This window comes from Dendrobates tinctorius, unplaced genomic scaffold, assembly GCF_039654945.1.
Source record: "Dendrobates tinctorius isolate UK_male_01 unplaced genomic scaffold, ASM3965494v1 ptg000196l, whole genome shotgun sequence".
NCBI lineage: Eukaryota > Metazoa > Chordata > Amphibia > Anura > Dendrobatidae > Dendrobates > Dendrobates tinctorius.
In genome coordinates this window covers 15,018,675-15,037,361 of record NW_027361863.1, presented here as the reverse complement: position 1 = coordinate 15,037,361, position 18,687 = coordinate 15,018,675, and the positions used below count along the sequence as shown (strand labels likewise).

General features: G+C 45.4%; 1 long non-coding RNA gene across 1 annotated transcript in view; it reads right to left on the bottom strand.

Annotated features, from left to right (window-relative positions):
• Nucleotides 1–1,280: 1,280 nt before the first annotated feature.
• LOC141056200 (uncharacterized) overlaps nucleotides 1,281–18,687 on the bottom strand; it is a 65,785-nt gene continuing 48,378 nt past the window's right edge. Inside the window, exons 2-3 of the long non-coding RNA XR_012221593.1 lie at nucleotides 7,436–7,563; nucleotides 1,281–1,352 (exon numbers count right to left, since the gene is read on the bottom strand). This is a non-coding gene — a long non-coding RNA (uncharacterized lncRNA). The remainder of the gene's footprint in view (nucleotides 1,353–7,435; nucleotides 7,564–18,687) is intronic.

The window sequence follows — 18,687 nt, the reverse complement described above, 5'->3', positions numbered from 1 at the left end:
CCCACACACAGTATGATGTATTTACAGTACATACCCTCACACACAGTATGAGGTGTTCACAGTACATTCCTTCAGACCAAGTATTGGGGACACTTTGGGGAATATCATCATGATGACCACCCACTTTTATGTCCTGCTCCTCTGTTACTGAGGGATCTGCTGCCAGTGACATGACCTGTAAATGTCACGTGACTTAAATGTCCTTCAGGCTCTACCTACACGGAATAGTGAAGCAAGGATGTGATCACTCCCTGCTCCATCATTATATTCAACTTTGTCTTAGTCCTGAGGACACAGGTAAAGTTGAAGTTGGGAGACACCCTGGGCCTTCTGCAACTACAGGACAGCTCCCTAAGGCTACTTTCACACATCAGTTTTTTGCCGTCAGGCAGGATCCGGCTATTTTTAGAAAAAACGGATCCGGCATAAATTTTGGAGAACTGTAGAAACGGATCCGTTTTTTTGCTGGATCCGTCTAGCAGGTTATATCTGTTTCCTGGGGGCTGGCCAATTGGATCTGAGCATGCGCAGACTTAAAAAAACGGATCCGGTGGCTGGATCCGTCTTTTTCTGGATCCGGCGCCCATAGACTTTCATTGTAGCAAAAAGCCGGAAGCGCCGGATCCGGCGCTTCCGGCTTTTTCGCCGGAGACAAAAAACGTTACAGTAGCCGTTTTTTCCAGACGCCGGAATGAGACAAGTAGCCGGATCCGGCAAAAAACGGATGAAACGCAATGCCATCCGGCGCGATCCAGCGCTAATGCAAGTCAATGGGGAAAAACTGGATCCGGCATTGCATTTTGCCGGATCCGGTTTTACAAAAAAAAGCCGGATCGCGCCTGACGGCAAAAAACTGAAAGAGGCCTAAATCTGAAATTGATCTGCTGGATCTGGGATGGCTAGAGGTGTTCTCATGGGTTCTAATTTTTTAAGAAATCCATTTTTTCTAATTCTTTAAATATTATATTCCTAATGTTCCAGTGGTTTCATTAATAGTACAGTTATCTAGTGTTTAATGCTTGGTCCTAAAATTTCACAAGTATTTGCATCTTTCCAAATCCTATGCAGCTGAAAAGTGTTATAAGTCTATATTACAAGTTAATCAGACATACAGTACATGTCAAACCAGAAATCAGCAAGGGATAGAGAAGTTGGAACATATTTAGCGAAAAAATAATTTTTGTTCTCTAAAGGATCATTTACTTAAAGTAATGCCTTACCAACCTTCTAAAGATGGTGCTCCACCAGAATCAATACTGCGTATATGATCTTACCTGGTACTGGGTCCTCAGCTGGTAAATGACTCTGGGATGCAGCTGTCCTAATATCAGCATAAACAACACTGGGGACATCTGTGTAAAGTTAATGGTCAATGGTTATCAGAACATTACCATTTGCGAATTTGAGGTGCTGTAGGCAAAGACTGAGTGTTCTACACTGCATTTATTCCCATGCTGTAAAAATGATCCTACATTTACCATCATTGGAGTGTCATCCGAGTTTCATCAGTTTTTCTCACATGAGGAAAAATGGAAGTTTTTATACCTTCTCCTATTCAGCAGTCCGTGAAAAACGAACAGTACTCAGGTGGCAATTTTTTCACAGACCCGTAGACTTGCATTACCAATTTTGATCCAAAACTCGTGTCAATATTGGACAAGTGACCATAAATTGAAATCAGACATGTGATCAGCCCATAGACTATACAAGGTATGAGCAGGGAAGGCGTTAGCAGCAGGCAGACCAGGCAGCTACCTAGGGCTCCCACTTCCCCAGGGTCCCCCAACCAGTGGCGTGCCTGTGGTCAGAGGGGCCCGCCTGCTGCTTGCGCCGACTCCCCCCGCCGCCGCATTGAACTATACCAAAGCAATGATGGAGGAGAGAGCGTCAGATGACGCTCCCTCTCCCATCATTCCCCTCTGCCTCTGACACTGCGGGTGCGCGATGATGTCACTTCATCGTGCACCCGCTGTGTGCCGGGCCCGGGCAGTGCAACCGCTGAGTCCGGAGGAGAGCCTGGAGCAGCGCAGCACAGGGCACGAGGAGAGGTGAGGATTGTGGGTTTTTTTTTGTTTTTTTTAATATATCAGTGAGTACTGGACTGTGGAGTCATTCACGGAGGGTACATTATATTCTATGGGGAGGTGGGCTGTATTATATTCTATGGGGGGCTATATTATATTCTATGGGGGCTGTATTATGCTCTATGATGGAGGATTGCATCATACTCTTTGATGGGCTGCATTATTTTCTATGGGGAGGTGGACTGTATTATATTTTATTGGGGGCTACATTATATTCTATGGGGGCTGTATTATATTCTATGAGAGAGGATTGCATCATACTCTTTGATAGGGCTACATTATATGCTATGGGGAGGTGGGCTGTATTATATTCTATGGAGGCTACATTATATTCTGTGGGGGCTGTATTATATTTATTATATTCTATGGGGGTAATTGCATCATACTCTATATGGAGGCTACATTATATTCTATGGGGGACTAGATTATATTGTACTAGATTATGGCCCGATGCTATCGCATCGGGAGGATGCGATAGCATCACACCTCTTGCCATGTTAACCCTCAACACACACACTCCTCAACACACACTCCTCTCATCTTTCACCATCTCCACTCACTCTTTCACTCCACATACGACACCTTCTCTCACTCCGTCTCTCATACTCACGCCGTCATCGCCGCTGCTCCACGATCCCCGACATCTTCTTCCGCCGGCGCCATCCTGGATACAGACGTTGTCCACGCCGGCGACATGTTCTTGCGGCGACGCCATCTTGAGTATCGTGAAATCCCGCGATAGTCAAGATAGCGTCGCCGGAAGAACATGTCGCCGGCGTGGACGACGTCGGGATCCAAAATGGCGTCTGCGAAATCTCGCGAGTTTTCGGCGACGCCATTTTGGATCCCGACGTCGTCCTCGCCGGCGACATGTTCTTGCGGCGACGCCATCTTGACTATCGCGGGATTTCGCCGATCCAAAATGGCGTCGCCGCAAGAACATGTCGCCGGCGTGGACGACTTCGGGATCCAAAATGGCGTCGGCGTAATCTCGCGAGATTTCGCCGACGCCATCTTTTTGGATCCCGAGTCGTCCACGCCAGCGACATGTTCTTGCGGCAACGCCATCTTGAATCTCGCGGGATTTCACGAAATCCAAGATGGCGTCACCGCAAGAACATGTCGGCGGCCTGGAGAACGTCTGGATCCAGGATCGCGGCGGCGGAGGAAGATGTCGGGGCAGCGACGATGACGGTGTGAGTATGAGAAACGGAGTGAGAGAAAGGAACGTATGTGGAGTGAAAGAGTGAGTGGACGTGAGTGGAGGTGAAAGGTGAGAGGAGTGTGTGTTGAGGCGGTGTGGTGTGTTGAGGGTTAACGTGCGTGTGTGTGTGGTGACGTCACCGGTTACAACTGGACGGAAGTTGTTACAACCGGAAGCTGGTTAGGGCATTTATTATTATAGATGATGAGGAAGAGGCCGTCTGTTGTTGGCGGTGATGGCGTGTAGAGGCTTCTTCAGCCAATGTAATAGATTTAGAGTTAGGGGATTCGTGTGTGAGACGACGGCGTTTATAAGCCTTAATCTTGTCAAGTCGATGCTGTTTTTCCTCAGGAGTCTCATTAGCACGGCGTTGTTTTTGTCGTAGTGCTAAAGCTGCTTTCCTTTCACTGGCATTGGCATACTTTTTGTTATGACTCATGTTGGCACAGGTAAAGGAGTCTATTTGGCAGTTATCTGGCAGTGAAGAAGGCGTCCTGGAGTATTGTAGAGTAAACAGATACTAATTGACCCTGTAATTGCCCAGCAGTAGTTATGAAGTGGTAGTGGCAAATTGGCCCTGTAGTTAGACACCGGCAGAGGAGCAAGGCAGCAGTAGTTATGGCGGTAGAGGCAAATTGGCCCTGAAATTAGACACCGGCAGAGGAGCAAGGCAGCAGTAGTTATGGCGGTAGAGGCAAATTGGCCCTGTAATTAGACACCGGCAGAGGAGCAAGGCAGCAGTAGTTATGGCGGTAGAGGCAAATTGGCCCTGTAATTAGACACCAGCAGAGGAGCAAGGCAGCAGTAGTTATGGCGGTAGAGGCAAATTGGCCCTGTAATTAGACACAGGCAGTGAACAGTCAGAGGAGCAAGGCAGCAGTACTTACGGCGGTAGAGGCAAATTGGCCCTGTAATTAGACACAGGCAGTGAACAGTCAGAGGAGCAAGGCAGCAGTACTTATGGCGGTAGAGGCAAATTGATCCTGTAATTAGACACCGGCAGAGGAGCAAGGCAGCAGTAGTTATGGCGGTAGAGGCAAATTAGCCCTGTAATTAGACACCGGCAGAGGAGCAAGGCAGCAGTAGTTATGGCGGTAGAGGCAAATTAGCTCTGTAATTAGACACCGGCAGAGGAGCAAGGCAGCAGTAGTTATGGCGGTAGAGGCAAATTAGCCCTGTAATTAGACACCGGCAGAGGAGCAAGGCAGCAGTAGTTATGGCGATAGAGGCAAATTGGCCCTGTAATTAGACACCGGCAGAGGACAAAGGCAGCAGTAGTTATGGCGGTACAGGCAAATTGGTCCAGTAATTAGACACCGGCAGTAAACAGGCATAGGACCAAGGCAGCAGTAGTTATGGTGGTACAGGCAATGCCAAGCATCCGCACAGCAAGTCGGCGTGAGGTAAATGACGCAATTTCACGAATGCAAGATGGCGTCGGCGGACGTCGTTAACACCTCTTGCCATGTTAACCCTCAACACACCACACCGCCTCAACACACACTCCTCTCACCTTTCACCTCCACTCATGTCCACTCACTCTTTCACTCCACATACGTTCCTTTCTCTCACTCCGTTTCTCATACTCACACCGTCATCGTCGCTGCCCCGACATCTTCCTCCGCCGCCGCGATCCAGGATCCAGACGTTCTCCAGGCCGCCGACATGTTCTTGCGGGAGGCCATCTTGGATTTCGTGAAATCCCGCGATATTCAAGATAGCGTCGCCGCAACAACATGTCGCTGGCGTGGACGACATCGGGATCCAAAAAGATGGCGTCGGCGAAATCTCGCGAGATTACGCCGACGCCATTTTGGATCCCGATGTCGCCCACGCCAGCGACATATTCTTGCGGAACGCCATATTCTTGCGGGACGCCATCTTGGATGTCGTGAAGTCCCGCAATATTCAAGATGGCGTCGCCGCAACAACATGTCGCTGGCATGGGCGACATCGGGATCCAAAATGGCGTCAGCGTAATCTCGCGAGATTTCGCCGACGCCATCTTTTTGGATCCCGATGTCGTCCACGCCAGCGACATATTGTTGCGGCGACGCCATCTTGAATCTCGCGGGATTTCACGACATCCAAGATGGCGTCCCGCAAGAACATGTCGGCGGCCTGGAGAACGTCTGGATCCTGGATCGCGGCGGCGGAGGAAGATGTCGGGGCAGCGACGATGACGGTGTGAGTATGAGAAACGGAGTGAGAGAAAGGAACGTATGTGGAGTGAAAGAGTGAGTGGACATGAGTGGAGGTGAAAGGTGAGAGGAGTGTGTGTTGAGGCGGTGTGGTGTGTTGAGGGTTAATATGTGCGTGTGTGTGTGTGTGTGGTGACGTCACCGGTTACAACTGGACGGAAGTTGTTACAACCGGAAGCTGGTTAGGGCATTTATTATTATAGATGGGGGCTTCATTATGTTCTATGAGGAGGCTACATTATATTCTATGGGGGACTGTATTATACTATATGAGGAGGGCTACAATGTATTCTATGGGGGACTGTATTATACTATATGAGGAGGGCTACATTGTATTCTATGGAAGGGCTACATTATACTATATAAGGAGGCTGCATTATATTCTATGGAGGAGCTGTATTATATTCTGTGGAGGGCTACCATATATTCTATGGAGGGGCTCCCTTATACTATGAGTGGGGCTGAATTATATTCTATAGAGGTTACATTATATTGTATGGCGGGGCTGCATTATACTCTCAGGGGGCTACTTTATATTCTGTGGGGTGGCTGCATTATACTCTGTGCAGTGGCTGCATTATACTCTGTGGGGTGGCTGCATTATACTACAGTATATGTGGGCTACACTATACTGTATCGAGGACTATGGGAAATACATTATACTAGATGAAGAACTATGGGGTGCATTATACTATGGGAAATGAATTGTACTACATGGATGACTATGGCTGTGCATTATACTATATGGAACATTGAGGAGTGTATTATACTATATGGAAGACTGAGCAATGTATTTTAATAAATGGAGGGCTATGAGGAGTGTATTATACTATATGGAGGACTGAGGAGTGTATTTTAATATATGGAGGACTATAGGGAGTGTATTATACTATATGGAGGACTATGGGGAGTGTATTATACTATATGGAGGATTATGGGGAGTGTATTATACTATATGGAGGACTATGGGGATTGTATTATACTATAGTTGGTGTAAAGAGCCCGGGAAACAAACGTCGAACAACTTCAATATTGTCGATCACACTCATTTAGCGTCCTGAACTCAGTGCACGTAAATACAACAGAAATGCTTCTGTGTGATGTGCAATATGTTAGCATTTGGGGCCCCATTTTAAACTTTTGCCTAGTGCCCCACTTTGCATAAAACAGGCCCTGGGTATGAGTTGCATCTGTGAAAAACATGGATAGGACTTGTACGAAAAAACATATGTCTGAATGAGCTCTAATACTGAACCATGTTAAAATACAATAGAGTTGAATTTTGTTTGCATTTGCACTGGCAAAATAATTTATAACACATTTTGATATAACCATAAGATATGTGAAATGAGGAAAATCATAATGTGAAATTATAAATCTGTAACTAGCTATTTATTATAGTGTAACGCTCACAGGGGTTCAGGAAACTGAGATAGGAGGAGTAGTTTGTCAGAGTTCTTGCACTGGAGGTTAGTGACCACCAAGAGTGTTCTCTGCTGCAGATATTGCAGTGCTCGAAATGCTGATCTGCATATGGCCCTGCCCACATCACTGACTGGCAACTTTCTGTGTACACTGTACATTGACAGAAAGCTGCAAAACTGTGGTGGGGTGGGGGTTAAACAGAGCAGAAGGACAAAAAGGCACAAAGCATGTAGTGATAATCTCCTGCTGATAAAACAGTGATTGTATAGACCCAGTAAAACACAGCCTAGTAAGTAACTCATTGGAATCAGGCTCTCTTCCCCTACGTCATGTTTCTCGTGGATTACATTAAAAAAATCTGCTGACAGATTCCCTTTATTCTTGTAGAATTTATACTTGATTAGTTAAGGAAAGGAAACTGCCCATGAATGGGAAAACTGAATTCAGGGATCCTGCTTAATGACACCCCTCGTCCTTGATACTTACTATATCACCTGTCACTATATATTTCCACATCTTACCTTCCTCAGCAGAACATGTCTTGGGTGGATGTCCATGACCTTTCTTGAGGTTTAGTTTGGAATAGGTAACCTGCTCCATATTTTTCCCGAGTGTTAGTATGCACTTTATAGATGTGACAGTATGGTTTCTAAAAAAAACAGAACAGATATTGTTCATTAACAAATTGATGCAAGCAAGCTAGATATAACGAATGACTAATAAACTTGCCTATTCTCATATTATCTTCTGATGGTAGTCTATGCTACTTTGAAATATACTCTAGTATGTGCCATTATTTGGAGCTGTTTTCCAGATATCCACTCGCTTAAAGAGAATGGAAATTTTTGTTGTATATTTTTATAAGCTGAAATATTTTAGGACATGAGCAGCATATCAATATCAATGCATTTTCCACTTTTGCCACACAAATAATCATCATAATTAAACCCTACATAAAGTATATTGGAGATCACATATTGGTAGAGAGTATATAGCGAAGGCTTCCTGAGCTCATGGGTACATTGCAGATGTTGGCTCTGTTATAAAACCAATACATATGAGTAAGTGCAGTTATGGGTTGTGATAGTAGCCTACTGACTGCATCTATGTCTGCTTTTTGTGTTTTCTGACCCACAGACAAGTAATTTTGACAAATCATTAGTTTTACAGTACATTGCAATACAAAATTGTTGCAGTATATCACTAAAAATGATTTAAACAAAGTTAAAGCAAAATTTAAAAAAGTGAAAAAATACAAAGTATTGTAAATTACCCCTATATTTAATATAGAATGCAAATACACTTATGTAACCCCTATATTTGGTGTCTCCATAACTGTACAAACATGAACTGTAAACACATGCATTTATTTTAGGATACCAATTGGCAACTTAAAAAAACTTGAAATTAAACTAAAGGACCTTCAAAATCCTGAAGGCTGAGGAAAGAGAAATAGCATTTCAGGAGTAAAAAGATCTATATAAGAAATGTAAAAAAGAAATCAAGCTAGCAAAGATATCTACAGAGAAACAAAACACCAGCGACATTAAAATGAATTCCATAAATATTCATAAATGCACCAGTGCCGAAAGTAAAAAAAACAGATGGCATTGGCCCTTTAAAAGACGAGAATAACTGGATAATTATAGAGGACAAGGAAAAGGCTGAGATAGTTTCACACTAGCGTTCTGCAGAGCTGCGGAGGGCTACGGACTTCCTCCGTGAAGCTCTGCCCACTGCCGCACCTCCTCCGGTCAGCTCCGCATGCGTCTATCTTTAACATTAGGTACGCAGTCCGTGTGGATGTATGCGGAGTTGAACAGAGGAGGTGAGGCCGTGGGTGGAGCTTCACGGAGGAACTCCCCAGCCCTTCCACAGCTCTGCCAAATGCTAGTGTGAAACTAGCCTTAAGCAGGCACTTTTCATCCATGTTCACCACCTGACATAACTAGTTAAACATAAAAATAAGTATGCTTGCATATGAGTAAATTAAACATTGACAAATCCCCCAGCCCAAATGGCATTAATCCATGGATATTGAGGGAGTTGAGTTCAGTAATTGACAGACCACTGTATCTCATATTCTTAGAATAACTGGATCCAGATAACTGAAAAGAGTGAAAAAGCTAGCTTGCCGACAGCCACCACAGGATCACGGAACTCCGTCCATATGACACGTCATAAGCAATGCAAAAAAAGGTTGAAGTGTTCCAGATCCTTAAGTAAAATCCGAACTTTATTCAATCCATATAAAATGTAATACAGATGCTCCAGAATCACATTTGGACAGGGGAAAAAAAGCAACACATTTCAATCGCAGCGGCGATATCTCTGAAAGCTAAATCACTTTAGTTTCCACAAAGATTTAATATACACATGGAACAATGATCACATAAGATCATCTGACACCTGTCAGGTCCTGCATGTGACATGCATATATGCATAAATTCATATCACTCTGACAAAGTAAAATCAATTATAGACATAATAAACTTAACCATCGCTAGCAAACTTGGTAGTGGCTTTTTGGGAATTTGAGTACATGTTCTCTGCATCCAACATCTTTGCATTATCTAATGTGTAGTATGGCAAATACATTGATGACATCCTCATTATTTGGAGTGATGATGTATCTGCCATACCAGACTTCATGCAGTTTTTTTTTTTTTTCGTATATGTACCTACCTACTGTCAATGTAATGCCTTTATGCATCTGTATCTGTACTTGTTCCTGCCTTGCTGCTGTAATGCTCTGAATTTCCCCATGGTGGGACGATTAAAGGATTATCTTGTTATATTATCAGATTGACTTACAAACATGATTCTGCACATATATCCTGCTTGTATTTGGATCTATGTGGTTTACATGACCAAAATAATATCTACTAAAACATACTGTAAACTGTCTTGTGACAATACAATACTCTTTGCCAACAGTAGCCACCGAAAAAATACTATTAGGGAGATCCCTGTTGGGGAATTTACAAGGCTTAAGAGGAAGTGCAGTAATATTGAGGATCTGAATGCAGAATTACGTCCGTCCTCTAAGAAACCAAAAGATGGGCAGTATCCCAATTGGACATTAAACAGAGTACTAAATATTGTAACACAAAAAGCACAAAGGCAAATACAAACATAAAGCAATAATTTAAACAAAAATGCTTTGTTTGACTTCACTATAGTCCACAATTTTTTAAAATCAAACACTCCATTGACAATTTTTTGCAAATCTTACATGAGGATCAAACTGTAGTCTCAGTCTTACAGTTTGGATACAATATAGTTTTCTCCCCTGTTATGATTGAGTCACCGTAGGAGGCAAAAATAGAAATGCTAGCTAAGTCCAGAAAACCAGAGAAGTTGGCAGCTATCGGATTGCAGACCCCTGAACCTATCAACACAACTAGCAGTAGCCGTGGGGGGCTCCTACGAAGCCCTAAGCCCCTCGATCACAGCCAGAGGACTACATAGCCTAAAGACAGAAAGGGAAATCTAAACTGCCCCAGAGCAGACCCCAAAGCAAAAGGCAGCCCCCCACATATAATGACGGTGAAGCAAGAAGAAAAAACAAAACACAGACAGAAAGATAGAGTGAGCAAAGATGGGGCCCCAGCTAGCTTAGATAGGAAAGGACAGGAAGGCTGCTGTCTGCAATCCGTGAAAAACCCTATGAAAATAAGAGCCAACAACTGACAGTAAAAAAGGCCCTGAAGACGCTAGGCTTCAAAAAAGGCTATTTCAGTACTCAGGAATATTCTGAAGACAGAGCAACAGGCAAAAGGAGATTCAGCTCACCCCAGCAGGGAATGGCAGAATCCAGAAAAGCAAGGAAAACAAAACACTAATGCAAAAAGGCAAAGCAGAAATCTTAGCTTTAGATGAGCAGGAATCAGACTGGTTTCCTAGAAGTCCACAGAGAAATCACCCGCAGGCCAGAAGGGCGTCGGCAGCCTTATATCCAGTCATTAACTCCACTCAGCCACTCATCATCATCAGCCCCAGGTGTTTGACAATCAGGCTCACTACCTTTCTTCACCAGAAGAGGGAGTCCCTCGGGCCTCAGTAGTGAAGGGGAAAATGAACTCACAACAGTACCTCCCCCTTGAGGAGGGGTCACCGAACCCTCAACCATGCCACCAGGGCGATCAGGGTGAGCCCGATGAAAGGCACGCACCAATCTTTTGGCATGAATATCAGAGGCAGAGACCCAGGAATTATCCTCCTGACCATAACCCTTCCACTTAACCAAATACTGGAGTCTCCGTCTAGCCAGACGGGAATCCAGTACTTTCTCTACCTCATATTCCATGTTACCTTCAACCAATACAGGGTCTGGAGGTGCAACTCCCGGAACAACAGGTTCAACAAACCTCTTCAACAAAGATTTATGGAACACATTATGGATTTTAAATGTGACAGGAAGAGCCAAACGAAAAGAGACCGGATTAATAATCTCCAAAATCTTGTAAGGTCCAATAAATCTAGGCTTAAACTTAGGAGAAGCCACCTTCATAGCAATATTTTTTGATGATAACCACACCATATCACCAACCTTAAACTGGGGACCAATGGTCCTATGTCGGTTGGAAAACCGCTGGGCCTTTTCCTGGGAGAGAGATAACTTATCCACCACTTGGTCCCAGATCTGGTGCATTCTCTCCACCACAGTGTCAACACCTGGGCAGGCAGAGGGCTCCACCTGCCCTGAAGAAAATCGAGGATGAAACCCAAAGTTACAAAAAAAAGGTGACATCAAAGTGGAAGAACTAGCTCTATTATTTAAAGCAAATTCGGCCAAGGGCAAAAATGAAACCCAATCATCCTGATCAGCAGAAATAAAACATCTCAAATATGACTACAAGGTCTGGTTTGTTCTCTCTGTCTGCCCATTGGTCTGAGGGTGAAAAGCAGAGGAGAAGGACAACTGAATTCCCAACTTGGAACAGAAAGTTCTCCAAAATCTAGACACAAACTGGACTCCTCTGTCAGATACAATGTTCTCAGGAATCCCGTGCAAGCGAACCACCTGTTGTAAAAACAAGGGCACCAATTCAGAGGAAGACGGCAACTTAGGGAGTGGTACAAGATGAACCATCTTAGAGAACCTATCACAAATCACCCAAATAATAGTCATCCTTTGAGAGACAGGCATATCAGAGATGAAATCCATTGAAATATGGGTCCATGGCCTCTTGGGGACAGGCAAAGGCATCAACAACCCACTAGAGCGAGAACACGATTTAAACCGGGAGCATGTCCCACAGGACTGCACAAAATTCCTGACATCACGAGACAAGGAGGGCCACCAAAAAGACCGACTCACCAGATCTCTAGTACCAAAAATACCTGGATGACCAGCCAAAGCAGAGCAATGAACTTCAGACATCACTCTCTTCTTCCACTGGTCAGGAACATACAACTTTCCACTGGGACAACGCTCAGGTTTGTCCTCCTGGAACTCTTCCAGAGCACGTCTCAAATCGGGCGAGATGGCAGAAAGAACTACCCCTTCGCCTAAGATGGTAGCAGGCTTGGTCACCACAGGAGAATCAGCAAAGAAGCTCCTAGAGAGGGCGTCAGCCTTGACATTCTTAGTTCCAGGAAGAAAAGAAACCACAAAATCAAAACGTGTAAAAAACAAGGCCCACCTAGCCTGTCTAGGGTTCAAGCGCTTAGCCGACTCTAGGTAAATCAAATTCATGTGGTCAGTGAGGACCACGACTTGGTGTTTAGCTCCGTCCAACCAACGTCTCCACTCCTCAAATGCCCATTTCATGGCTAACAGTTCCCGATTCCCCACATCATAGTTACGTTCAGATGGAGAGAACTTTCGGGAAAAGAAAGCACAGGGATTCATTTTAGATGTTACAGGATCCTTTTGGGACAAAACAGCTCCTGCACCAATCTCAGAAGCATCCACCTCTACCTGGAACGGAAGTGAGACATCAGGTTGCCGCAAAACCGGGGCGGAGGTGAATCTTCGCTTCAGCTCCTGAAAGGAAGAAACAGCCTTCGGAGACCAATTTAACACATCAGCACCCTTCTTAGTCAAATCAGTCAATGGCTTGGTAATACTAGAAAATTTTGCTATAAATTTCCGATAAAAATTAGCAAAACCCAAAAACTTCTTGAGGGCCTTCAAAGAAGTGGGCTGAACCCAATCGTAAATGGCCTGTACCTTGGCCGGGTCCATTTCAATAGTTGACGGGGACAAAATAAATCCCAAAAAAGAAATCCTCTGTACTCCAAAAAGGCATTTAGATCCTTTGACATACAGGGAATTCTCCCTCAAGATCCGGAACACAGTCCGAATATGTTCCACATGAGAATCCCAATCCTTGGAGAAGATCAAAATATCATCCAGATAGATAATCAAAAATTTATCGACAAAATCTCGGAAAATATCGTTCATGAAGCACTGGAAGACAGAAGGGGCATTAGTGAGCCCAAAAGGCATCACCAGGTACTCAAAATGTCCCTCCGGAGTATTAAACGCCGTCTTCCATTCATCCCCATGCTTAATGCGAATAAGATTATATGCCCCCCTGAGGTCAAGCTTGGTAAACCAGTAAGCACCTTTAACTCTGGAGAATAGATCAGAAATCAGGGGTAACGGATACTGATATTTAACAGTAATTTTGTTGAGAGCACGATAATCAATACAAGGTCTTAATGATCCATCCTTTTTGGCTACAAAAAAAAAACCGGCACCTAAGGGTGACGAGGATGGTCTAATATGACCCTTCTCCAATGCCTCCTTAATATAGGATCGCATAGCCTCGTGCTCGGGTACAGATAAATTGAAGAGCTGACCCTTGGGAAATTTACACCCCGGGCTCAGTTCAATTGCACAGTCATAACTCCTATGAGGAGGCAGAGACGCAGACTCATTCTCACTAAATACATCATAAAAGTCCGCCAAATAATCAGGAACATCATGCGACTGAGGAGAGGTGGAAAACACCGGAGCCTCACTAAAGGCACACCGACAACCCCAACTCACCACAGACACAGATTTCCAATCCAAAACTGGATTATGAATTTGTAACCAGGGAAACCCCAGAACAATAGTATCATGCAGATTATGTAACACCAAAAACCTGCAATTTTCTTGATGGTCTGGGGCGACCCACATTGCCACCTGGGTCCAAAACTGAGGTTTATTTTTAGCCAAAGGAGAAGCATCAATCCCCCTCAAAGGGATAGGCGTCTGCAGAGGTGTCATCGGAAATCCAAAACTTTTAGCAAAATCCAAGTCCATTAGGTTTAGAGCTGCTCCCGAATCCACAAAAGCCTTGGCGGAAAATGTGGACAGGGAGCAGATCAGAGTAATAGCCAGAAGAAACTTAGGTTGAACACCACCAACAGAAAACGTGTGTGCAAGGTGTTTCTCGCGTTTAGGACAGACAGAAATAATATGCGAGGCATCTCCACAGAAAAAACACAACTTATTACTAGAGTTGAGCAACTTTTGGTTTTTTAGGGTCGCGTTTCGTTTCGTGAAACCCGACTTTTCCAAAAGTCGGGTCGAGCAAGATCGTCCGATTATGGGGAAAAGTCGGGGTCGTCCCGAAACACGAAACCCAATGTAAGTCAATGGGGAATAAAAGTCGGCAGTGAGAGGAGGACAGGAAACACACCTACAGTGCCCATTTGAATGCCAAAAGCATCAATTCTTCTTTCTTAAGCTTGTCAACCTTAATTAACTTCATAATACAAGTTACGCACTGAAAAATGGGGGTTATTTGGCTAAAGTTGTGGGGGGGGAGGGCTGGCTGCAGGTTTTCATGTGCCCTGGGCGAAAGAGCGCCCCTTTAACACATACCACAACTCATCATGCTCCGATACGGCAGAGAAATAGCGGTATAGTACAATGAAAAATACCTCACTTTTTACATCTCATGACGAGGCCCATCTATTTCTCCATACAGAATCATTGGTCCCATATAATGTTTGAAACAGTATATGATGAGCTCCACATAATGCTACAGTATATGTTGGTCCCCATGGATGAAGCTCCACTGTCTTATGGGCCCAAATAATGCTCCAAACATAATGGGCCCCATTTCTAATGCTCTAGTGTATAATGGGCCCTGTAAATGCTGCTCCAGTGCCTGATGTCCACCTTTGGAATGTTCCAGTGTATGGTGGGCCCCATCTATCATTCTCCAGAGTATAGTGCTCCCCAAAAATTGCTGTCCCAACATTGAAAACAATCAAATAAGTCTCCTCGCTAGGGAATCCCTGTACTTGTCTGGACAGGTGCTGTAGCTTGCTTAACAGCTCGCCAGCCGTTCTCACGCCCAGTATGGATTACACGTGATTGCACAAAGGTGAGAAAGGGTACCGTATCCACAGATAACATGTATGGATAGCGTACACATTCAAAATATATGTCTCAGGAGGCAGGCTCAGACGGTGTTAGGCCCAGTATGGATTGCACGTGATTGCACAAAGGTTAGAAAGGGTACCGTATCCCTGGATAACATGTATGGATAGCGTACACATTCAAAATATATGTCTCAGGAGGCAGGCTCAGACGGTGTTAGGCCCAGTATGGATTGCACGTGATTGCACAAAGGTTAGAAAGGGTACCGTATCCCTGGATAACATGTATGGATAGCGTACACATTCAAAATATATGTCTCAGGAGGCAGGCTCAGACGGAGTTAGGCCCAGTATGGATTGCACGTGATTGCACAAAGGTTAGAAAGGGTACCGTATCCCTGGATAACATGTATGGATAGCGTACACATTCAAAATATATGTCTATACAGCATGAGGCAGGCTCAGACGGTGTTAGGCCCAGTATGGATTGCACGTGATTGCACAAAGGTTAGAAAGGGTACCGTATCCCCGGATAACATGTATGGATAGCGTACACATTCAAAATATACGTCTCAGGAGGCAGGCTCAGACGGTGTTAGGCCCAGTATGGATTGCACGTGATTGCACAAAGGTTAGAAAGGGTACCGTATCCCTGGATAACATGTATGGATAGCGTACACATTCAAAATATATGTCTCAGGAGGCAGGCTCAGACGGTGTTAGGCCCAGTATGGATTGCACGTGATTGCACAAAGGTTAGAAAGGGTACCGTATCCCTGGATAACATGTATGGATAGCGTACACATTCAAAATATATGTCTATACAGCATGAGGCAGGCTCAGACGGTGTTAGGCCCAGTATGGATTGCACGTGATTTCACAAAGGTTAGAAAGGGTACCGTATCCCTGGATAACATGTATGGATAGCGTACACATTCAAAATATATGTCTCAGGAGGCAGGCTCAGACGGTGTTAGGCCCAGTATGGATTGCACGTGATTGCACAAAGGTTAGAAAGGGTACCGTATCCCTGGATAACATGTATGGATAGCGTACACATTCAAAATATATGTCTCAGGAGGCAGGCTCAGACGGTGTTAGGCCCAGTATGGATTGCACGTGATTGCACAAAGGTTAGAAAGGGTACCGTATCCCTGGATAACATGTATGGATAGCGTACACATTCAAAATATATGTCTATACAGCATGAGGCAGGCTCAGACGGTGTTAGGCCCAGTATGGATTGCACGTGATTGCACAAAGGTTAGAAAGGGTACCGTATCCCTGGATAACATGTATGGATAGCGTACACATTCAAAATATATGTCTCAGGAGGCAGGCTCAGACGGTGTTAGGCCCAGTATGGATTGCACATGATTGCACAAAGGTTAGAAAGGGTACCGTATCCCTGGATAACATGTATGGATAGCGTACACATTCAAAATATATGTCTCAGGAGGCAGGCTCAGACGGTGTTAGGCCCAGTATGGATTGCACGTGATTGCACAAAGGTTAGAAAGGGTACCGTATCCCTGGATAACATGTATGGATAGCGTACACATTCAAAATATATGTCTATACAGCATGAGGCAGGCTCAGACGGTGTTAGGCCCAGTATGGATTGCACGTGATTGCACAAAGGTTAGAAAGGGTACCGTATCCCTGGATAACATGTATGGATAGCGTACACATTCAAAATATGTCTCAGGAGGCAGGCTCAGACGGTGTCAGGCACAGTATGGATTTGACGGCCCAGATTACACAGCGGAGGAGCAGGGAGAGGTAAAGATTGCAAATGCTGGGGCCCTGCCCAAGCAAGGGGGGCCCACTCGTGGGCGTCGGTACTGGCACTGGGCCCCTCATAGTACAGCGGTGTGTCTGACGGCGGGTGTGCACCACCACCGTCAGAGACACTTGATTGCACTATGAGGGACCCTGTGCCAGTGCCCGCGCCCAAGAGTCGGCCTACCCACCTGTCCAGGGCAACGGCACTCACACGGTGTCGTGCGGTAGGTGGTGACCCCGGCCATGGGGGGGGAGGCAGCACAGTTAGGGAGTTTTAGAAAGTGGCATATGTTGATGTTGGACATTCAGCTGATGCAAAAGGCAAAATAGGTGAAGTACCAGGAAGAGGTGGACCAAAGCAAGCCATTTTTCTGTCACCCTATGTGTCATCAGGGGAAGGTGGGACAAAATCCTTGGAAACCCATGCGTGGTTCATTTTAATGAAGGTTAGATCATCCACATTTTGGGTTGACAGACGGGTCGTTTTTTCTGTCAGGATTGATCCAGCTGCACTGAAGACTCTTTCCGATAGCACACTTGCAGCTGGGCAAGCGAGCTCCTGTAAGGCATATTGTGCCAATTCAGGCCAGGTGTCCAGTTTAGCGGCCCAATAGTCAAAGGGGAATGACCTGTGTGGGAGAACATCGATATGGGAGGAAAAGTAGTTTGTAACCATAGTTGACAACTGCTGTCTCCTGTCACTTTCCATCGATGCAGTATTACCAGTTGTGTGAGCAGTATTTGAAAAATCAGTCCACAACATTGTCATGGAACCCCTGTCTCCAACGCCACTTCTGCTGTGTGCACCACGAACACCTCTGCCAAGCAGTCTTCGCACCTTCTGGAGCAGGGTTGTTAACTCCGGATAATTTTTGAGGAAGCACTGCACCACCAGGTTCAAGGTGTGAGCCAAGCAAGGTATGTGGCTGAGTTTTGAAAGGGCTATGGCTGCCACAAAATTACGGCCGTTATCACTAACTACCTTGCCTGCCTCAAGATGTACACTGCCCAGCCATGACTCAGTTTGTCGCTTCAAGTACTCGGCCAGCACCTCGGCGGTGTGTCTGTCGCCCAAACACATCATCTGCAACACAGCCTGCTGACGCTTTCCACTAGCTGCTCGATAGGGGGACACATCGTGTGCAACAGTGGCAGCTGCAGATGGAGTGCTCGTACGACTGCGCTCTGTGGACGAGCTTTCGCTTCTGGAGGAGGAGCAGGAGGAGGAGGGTCGAACGCCTACAGCCAACTGTTTCCTATACCGTGGGCTAGGCAGCACTGTCCCACCACCGCTGTCCCCTGTGGACCCTGCATCCACCACATTAACCCAGTGCACAGTGATGGACACGTAACGGCCCTGGCCATGCCGACTGGACCATGCATCAGTTGTGAGGTGCACCTTTCCGCTCACTGACTGCTTGAGTGCATGGACAATGCGGTCTTTCACATGATGGTGGAGGGCTGGGATGGCTTTGCGAGAGAAGAAGTGGCGACTGGGTAGGTCATAGCGTGGTACTGCATAGGCCATGAGTTCGCGGAAAGCTGTGCTTTCCACCAACCGAAAGGGCATCATCTCAAACGAGATTAGTTTGGCAATGTGGGCGTTCAAACCCAGTGTACGCGGATGAGAGACTGAGTACTTTCTTGACCTACTCATAGT